The 7,177-nt window shown below is 42.8% G+C and overlaps 1 long non-coding RNA gene across 2 annotated transcripts; it reads left to right on the top strand.

The window, feature by feature from the left end:
• The first annotated feature begins 871 nt into the window (after positions 1-871).
• LOC141408589 (uncharacterized) lies at positions 872-3,269 on the top strand. Of its 2 annotated transcripts, none has more exons than XR_012424191.1 (3): positions 872-1,761; positions 2,453-2,483; positions 2,974-3,269. It is a non-coding gene; the product is annotated as an uncharacterized lncRNA (long non-coding RNA). The 2 variants fall into 2 exon arrangements; XR_012424190.1 differs by having other exon boundaries at positions 2,971-3,269.
• Positions 3,270-7,177: the final 3,908 nt, after the last annotated feature.

Genomic DNA, 7,177 nt, shown 5'->3' with positions numbered 1-7,177 from the left:
TGGAAGAAAAGATTACATTTTTCTCCCCTGTAGTAGCATTGTTCTAGCAGTAGCATTTTTTTTGGTAGATTTCTGTTGAACACACACGCGCGCAGACACAGCAATGTAAAAAGAACTGTGGGGAGTCCTGATGAAATTTTAGGTCCCAGAGATTCCTAAATATGTTGGGAAGTTGTCTTTAAACATTGATTTTTTTTTCCCACATTTACTCTCATATTTTTGATTTTTTTTTTCTTCTGAGATACCATTTCTAGATTGTTTTCCTACATTTTCTTGCAAGTCCGAGAGAGTATGCTGGTTAGTAGTGTGTCCAATGCACCACCTCTGTCCTTGTCAGTAAAGAAATGTAGTAATTGAGAGGGATATGAGGGTCACACTACACAGGGACGGAAACACAGATATGAAGTAAATAAAAACACGTGAAAACCCAGCATTTCTGGAACTCTCACCTACTCCTGTGCCGATATTCATCCTTCAGCTTTGCCTCCGTTCTTCCCTTCTTTTCTCATGCTATAGGGTCTGCTTTGGCGATGTCATCTACTTTCATTCTTCCAAAGTCAAGCTTCTAGCTTTGGTTGGAACTGCAGACCCATTGACTCATTCAGCAAATACTTTGTAAGCACATGGATAGTCACTGAGAATACCATGGTTCACCAATATGACCGTGGCCCCTGCTCTCACGAACCTGCGGCCTGATGGGGAGAATGGACACTAATATGACAATCACTCTAATGGGTTTCTGATGAAGAATTGAGGAAAGCACACCAAAAAAAGGGAAGCGGGATTCTCTAAATTTATGCTGTAAAAGAACCTGGTGTATCTTGAGATAAGAGGTAGAAAATCGATGCATTCTGGAAGGTATGATCCCCTTGCAGTCTGGAGAGAAGTAGAGGTTGATTGTTGAGGGGGTTGGAGTGTAGGAACACCACGGTCTAAACAGAGATGGGGGTGCATGCAGAATGCCTCTTGCAGCAGGAAACAGGCACGTGCAAGGAAGTAAGCACGGGAGAAAGTGGCACAAGACAAGAATGAAGGCAGGCAGGCAGGGGCTGGGAGATGATGGTAGATGCTTTATTCTCTTAATAACAGCAATGGCATGCTGTTGAAAGCACTTGGAGGTGGGGAAGTGGGTATGACATGTTTAGTGTTTTTAAAATTATCACATTGTCTTACCCAACTCTACTCTGTTTTTTTAATTTTTAAGTTCTTGGATACATGTGCAGGTCTGTTACATAGGTATACATGTGCCATGGTGGTTTGCTGCACCTGTCAACCCATCATCTAGGGTTTAAGCCCTGCTTGCATGAAGTATTTGTCCTAATGCTCTCCCTCCTTTTGTCCCCATCCCCCAACAGGCCCCTGTGTGTGTCGTTTCCTTCCCTGTGTCCATGTGATCTCATTGTTCAACTCCTACTTATGAATGAGAACATGCGGTGTTTGGTTTTCTGTTCCTCTTTTAGTTTGCTGAGAATGATGGCTTCTAGCTTCATCCATGTCCCTGCAAAGAACAGGAACCCATTCGTTTTTATGGTTGCATAGTATTCCGTGGTATATACGTGCCACATTTTGTGTATCCACTGTATCATTGATGGACACGAGATATCCTCTTAACATGTGATCCAGCAATTGCACTCCAGTATTTATCCAAAAGAGTTGAAAACTTGTGTTCACAGAAAATCCTGCACATGGACATTTATAGAAGCTTTATTCATAATTGCTCAAACTTGGAGGCAACGAAGAAACCAAAATGTTCTTCACTAGGTGAGTGGATAACTAACTTGTGATATATCCAGACAATGGAATATTCTTTAGCACTGAAAAGAAGTGAGCTATCAAGCCATGAAAAGACACGTAGGAACTTTAAACATGCACAGCTACACAAAAGAGGCCCATCAGAAAAGACTAAATACTGTCAGCTTCCAACTAAAGGACATTTCGAAAAAGGCCCGACCATGGTGTGAAAATATCCATGGTTCCCAAGTGTTGGGAAGAGGGAGAGATGAGGTTTTTAGGATTTTAGTGCAACTGCTCTGTACGATGCCATCATGGTGGATATATGTCATGACACATTTGTTCAAACCCATAGAACCAGCACCAAGACGGAGCCCTCATGTAAACTGTGGACTCTGGGTGACAATATGTCAACGTAGGTTCTTTAGTTGTTACAAATGCTCCCTCTGGGCAGGAGAGTTGTTAGTGGGGGAGGGTGTGCACGTGGGGGAAGAGAAGGCATATAGAAGGACTCTCTGCACCTTTCCCTCAATTTTTCTGTGAACGTGAAACTGCCTAAAAGATAGTGTATTTTTTAAAAATAAAGGAAACAAATGGAAACAAAAAGTCCTCACAAAAATCAAATGAGAAAATGATCACACTGGGTGCTTCAGGTCAAAATGGAAGAACAAGGGCTGTATTTACCATCCCACCTGATGACTTTTTTCTCACTGCTTTTCAGCATTGTTCTGGAATCTAGTCAGTGCAATAAGGTAAGCTGAAATATATAAAATGCACTCTTATTAGAAAATAAGATGTAAAAGTATCTGTATCTGCAGGTGACATGATCACCTGTGTGGAAAATCTCCTGAAATCACAAAAAGCCACTAAAACTAATAATAAGTTACTAATAAGTGACTTTGGAAAGTTTGCAAGATACAAGCTGAACACACAAGCAATATTTATGTCTTTATACACTGGCAAAGAAATAATTGGAAATGGAAATTAACAAAGCAATATTATTTATAGCACATCAAAACATGAAATACTTCAGACTAAATCTGACAAAAGATGTGTAAGATCTATACACTGAACAGCCCGCAGTGATGAAGAGATAACTAAATAAATGAAATTATATACTAAGTTCATGGATCAGCAGGCTCAATATTGTTGTCAGTTCTGCCCTTGTGGATCAGAGGTTTAATGCAATTCCAATCAAAATCCCAGCATGATTTTATTTTACTTTATTTTATTTTTCAGTAGAAATGAACTAGCGGATTCCAAAATGTGTCTGGAAATTTAAAGAACCCAAAAGAGCTAAGACAACTTGGAAAAAAAGGTGGAGGACTTACCTGAACTATCAAGATAGTGTGGTATTGGTATAACAAGAGAAAACTGGGTTAATGAAACCTCCTAGAGGGTCTAGTAATAATCTCACAAACATGTTACATATACGTAGTGGATTTTTGAATAAAGGTTCAAAGACACTAAATTAGAGAAAGGACGATAATGATGATAGAAGGATTAAATACCATAGGCCAAAAAGAGAAAAAAGAGCTCCTGCTAAATATCTTCACATTGTTGATGTCACTCATGCAATTCAATTCACATTTTGCGTGTCTAAAAGTTGAACAGACCTCTTCATTCTCTTTCCCCAATTCACTCCACAGAGATGCTGGTGTCTTTCAGTGGAACTTGGAAGTTTCCTCTTCTTTTTAAAATGACTCTCATAGATACTGTTTATGCAAGAAGTTATGGGACTATAACTTACAAATACTGTTCTAAACCTTGGGATCACATATTCCCCTTTTTCTCTACTTATCGTTTCTAATCAGTTTCCCATTTCCTCTTTCTCCTTCATATTTACACTGCATTCCTTTTAGTTCAGGTTCTTGTTACCCCACTCGATTTCTTGATGTGGTCACCTGAATGTCCTTCGTGTTTCAGCCTCCTGGAATCCTTCATGACCCTGAAGAACTGCCCTCCAGACCCGCAGGTGTGACCCAGAATCAAGGATCTCAAAGCCAAGTGGGATCTGAGAGGCTATCTAGACCAATCCTCCATTACAGACGTATACCTTTTGATGACTTCACTTCAGAGCCCAAAATATTTGCACTGCAGGCAGAATCACCTAAATCACTTGATGCGATGTTCAGTCTTCCCGTGGTATTTTCCTATCTGCATCTCCCTACTTTCGGTCAGCCATTTCTCACTCATGACACGGAATCCTTCATTCACAACACATTATTCTTGTTCTCCACACACACTCATTTGTTTTCTGCCTGGGTTTTTTGTTACATTATTCCCTCTGCTGGAAATAGCATTTTCCAAGATCTGACTACAGAATTTTAACGTATTCCTCAGAATGATTCACATATCACATATTCTACCAAATGGCTGCAGATTCTGTCACCTCCTCTCTTATCCTATGGCAACCTGGAGAACGTTCTTCTCTTAGCCAATAGGATTTATCATGGTCCTTCTTTATCTTAACAATAGTTTAGCGGGACTGAGAACTGGGAAGTAGATTTTTCTCTCAGGGCTGAGAACTGTCTTAGTTTAGCAGATCTCTCTGGGGCTCCATTCTGGTTGTAGAAAAGCAACCCATAGGGCATGGTGGGGAAGTAAGCTGTGTTGCATGAAGATGGACAGTTGTGACCCTTACTCCGGGGTTGGGAGTTGAGACCCCTAGGAAGGAGAAGCTGTAAGGATGAAGACGAGGCATAAAAAGTGATACAGGCCGGGTGTGCTGACTCACGCCTGTAATCCTAGCACTTTGGGAAGCCAACGTGGATGGATCACGAGGTCAAGAGTTCAAGACCAGTCTGACCAATATTGTGAAACCTGTCTCTACCAAAAATACAAAAATGAGCTGGCTGTGGTGGCACATACCTGTAGTCCAGCTACTCGGGAGGTTGAGGCAGGAGAATCACTTGAACCTGGGAGATGGAGCTTGCAGTGAGCCAAGATCATGACACTGCACTCCAGCCTGAGTGACAGAGGGAGACTTCATCTCAAAAAAAAAAAAAAAAAAAAAAAAGTGATGCATAGTAACAAGACTGCCTGAGGAGAAGAGGCAATCAGCAACCTTCTCCAGGGTGGGATGGCTGAAGACCCTTTAAGAACAAAGGTGTCTACTTTCCTTCTTTAGGTTGCTCTATCGTGATTTAATGAACCCTCCCAATCTACTGTATTCAGTTTTTGGTATGAGTCAATTTAGGGGAATTCTAGAAAACATAGCTGGCTGTTATCATCAGGTTAATGTAGATTGGGAGGAAGGGAAAAACCCCAGGAGGCACGTAGGAAGGACAATACGTGAAAATAGAAACTTGAAGTCAGTTCACCCTTCAAACAAAATCCAGTTTCCAGAAGACATTGTCAGGGCTGCTGGGTCTTCCTCATCTGAAGATGGGGGATTCCAGATAATTATTATACTTGAATCTCACAGGATGGGGTGATCACCACCAGCTCTCAAATGGGATGAGTTACAATATCTTCTATCAGGAGGCGGTAAATAAGAGGTTAGGTACACGTCTGTAGTCATCACAATTTTGTCAAGATTGCTCTTTTTACTTCCATGTCATAGATGGAGAGCCTGATGCTTGTGGAAGTGATTGGTTCAGGGTCTCACCATCAAAAGTGGCAGAGGAAAGATTCCAACATGTTTTAAAAGCTGCAAACTGAGCTGACTCCCATCCATGCTGTCATACCGACTTTGAGATTTCAATCCTCCTGAAGGCAGGAAACTTATTCCATTTGTGTTTATACCTTCCATAACACTAGTGAGCAAGTTTTGCTCAAAGTAACATGGAATATTTTGCTGACTCAAGGGGAAAAAGAAGAGACTTAAATGACACCATCACAAGTCAACATTCAAGGAACAGAGACATATTCAGCATTAGCTGTCTCAGTCAAATCAACATAAGCATGCACGTTTATCCTTTACATGGGGGTAAGACAGCAAACACAATTGAAAAAATGAGCCAAGTGTAAAACATTTGTCACAAAGGGATGGATTTAGACAGGAGAGCAGTGAAGTAGGTTATAAAATGGTCAGCATAATCCATTTTGAGGAATTATTAGCTGAAACATGCAAAGCATTTAGGATTTCTGGGAGAAGTGTACAAACACACCAAATGTTTGTCTGACATTTTCTTCACTGCTTCTGTCTTTCCACAGGGCTGGAGATGATGTTGACCAACGGCCTTGGGAGGAGGGGTTGCAGCTGAGTCCACACCCTCTCAAACTCCTTCAGACTGTTTGTTTTTGTAGACTACCATTAACAACAAATCCTAACATTTACTCAATCAGTACAGCAGTCGTTGGCCAGAGTTCAAATTTCTGATTTGAAGGAATCTGCACTCTGCCTGCCAGGATCGACTATTAATGGCTTCGTCCGTAGAGGAGCTGTGTCTTTGCTCACTACGGAATAGTATTGAGGCTTCGAAAGGGGTATTTTGCTGGTCACCTCCTGGTCATCCTTCTGCTCACCAAGAACAGATACTGTTCTCAGCCCCTTACATTGACAAGGTCGTTTAATTCTCACATAGCCCTTTCAGATAGATGCGACTATTACCCCCATTTTACAGAGGAGGAAATCGAGAGGCAGAGGACATAGGTGAATTGTCCCAGATCACAGAGCTGGCCACGGAGCTGGGACTTGCACCCGGCCAGCCTGGCTCCAGAGTTCCCTGCCCTCTTCCTGTACAGCACGTGTGACCTGCAGTAATCACCGCCCAAACAGGCAGGCACTGCGGATAGCCAAGCACACCTCTTCTGACTTCAGCACGGAGGAAGGTTCGTTTTCATTCTGGTGTTCAGCTCGGGACTGTTTATCACCACAAGGACGCACAACCCAGAAAGCTCAGTCACGTGACGTTGCCTTCTACGGTCATGGTTTTCTACTTTTTGGCCCCATTTTCCTGCCCACTTGGCCTGCTGGGACGTGAATGATACATTACTACTTCTACAGAATGCAGGTGAGCAGGTGGCATGACAAGGTGGGTTATTGGACAAGATTTCCTGACAGCTGGAAGCTTGGGGGAGACCCGCGGTGGGCCCTTGTTATTCTTTCCTCTGGGGTCGAGCGTGAGTCCCTCATCGCTGGTGCCAGGGGGTGTCACAGTTTTTAGCACCCCACAGCCAGGGCGGCTTCTCTGTCCAGCTCCCCCCGCCCCGCCCGACTTCTTTAGTGAGAGAAGTTCTCTGACTTGGGATTTTGCAGTCAGAAGAGTGATCATTACAATTTTCATTTTGAATATTGTGGCCCTGCTGGAGTGCGGTGCAACAGGCTCTTTCATGAAGATTGGCAGAGATGCTAACGGCTAGGGCAGCAGGATCAACGGGAGCGAGGAGGACTCCTGGGATACAGCTCTTAGCTCCCCCCGGAGGGAGCCACAGAAATGTGAATCTGCTCTTCACATGGCCGTAGACTCTCCCGTGTCCTCCATGGAACCTGTGGAGGCAG

Source organism: Macaca fascicularis, chromosome 15, assembly GCF_037993035.2.
Source record: "Macaca fascicularis isolate 582-1 chromosome 15, T2T-MFA8v1.1".
Classification (NCBI taxonomy): Eukaryota; Metazoa; Chordata; class Mammalia; order Primates; family Cercopithecidae; genus Macaca; species Macaca fascicularis.
Note: the sequence above shows the minus strand (reverse complement) of the source record. Positions and strands in the feature narration are given on the sequence as shown.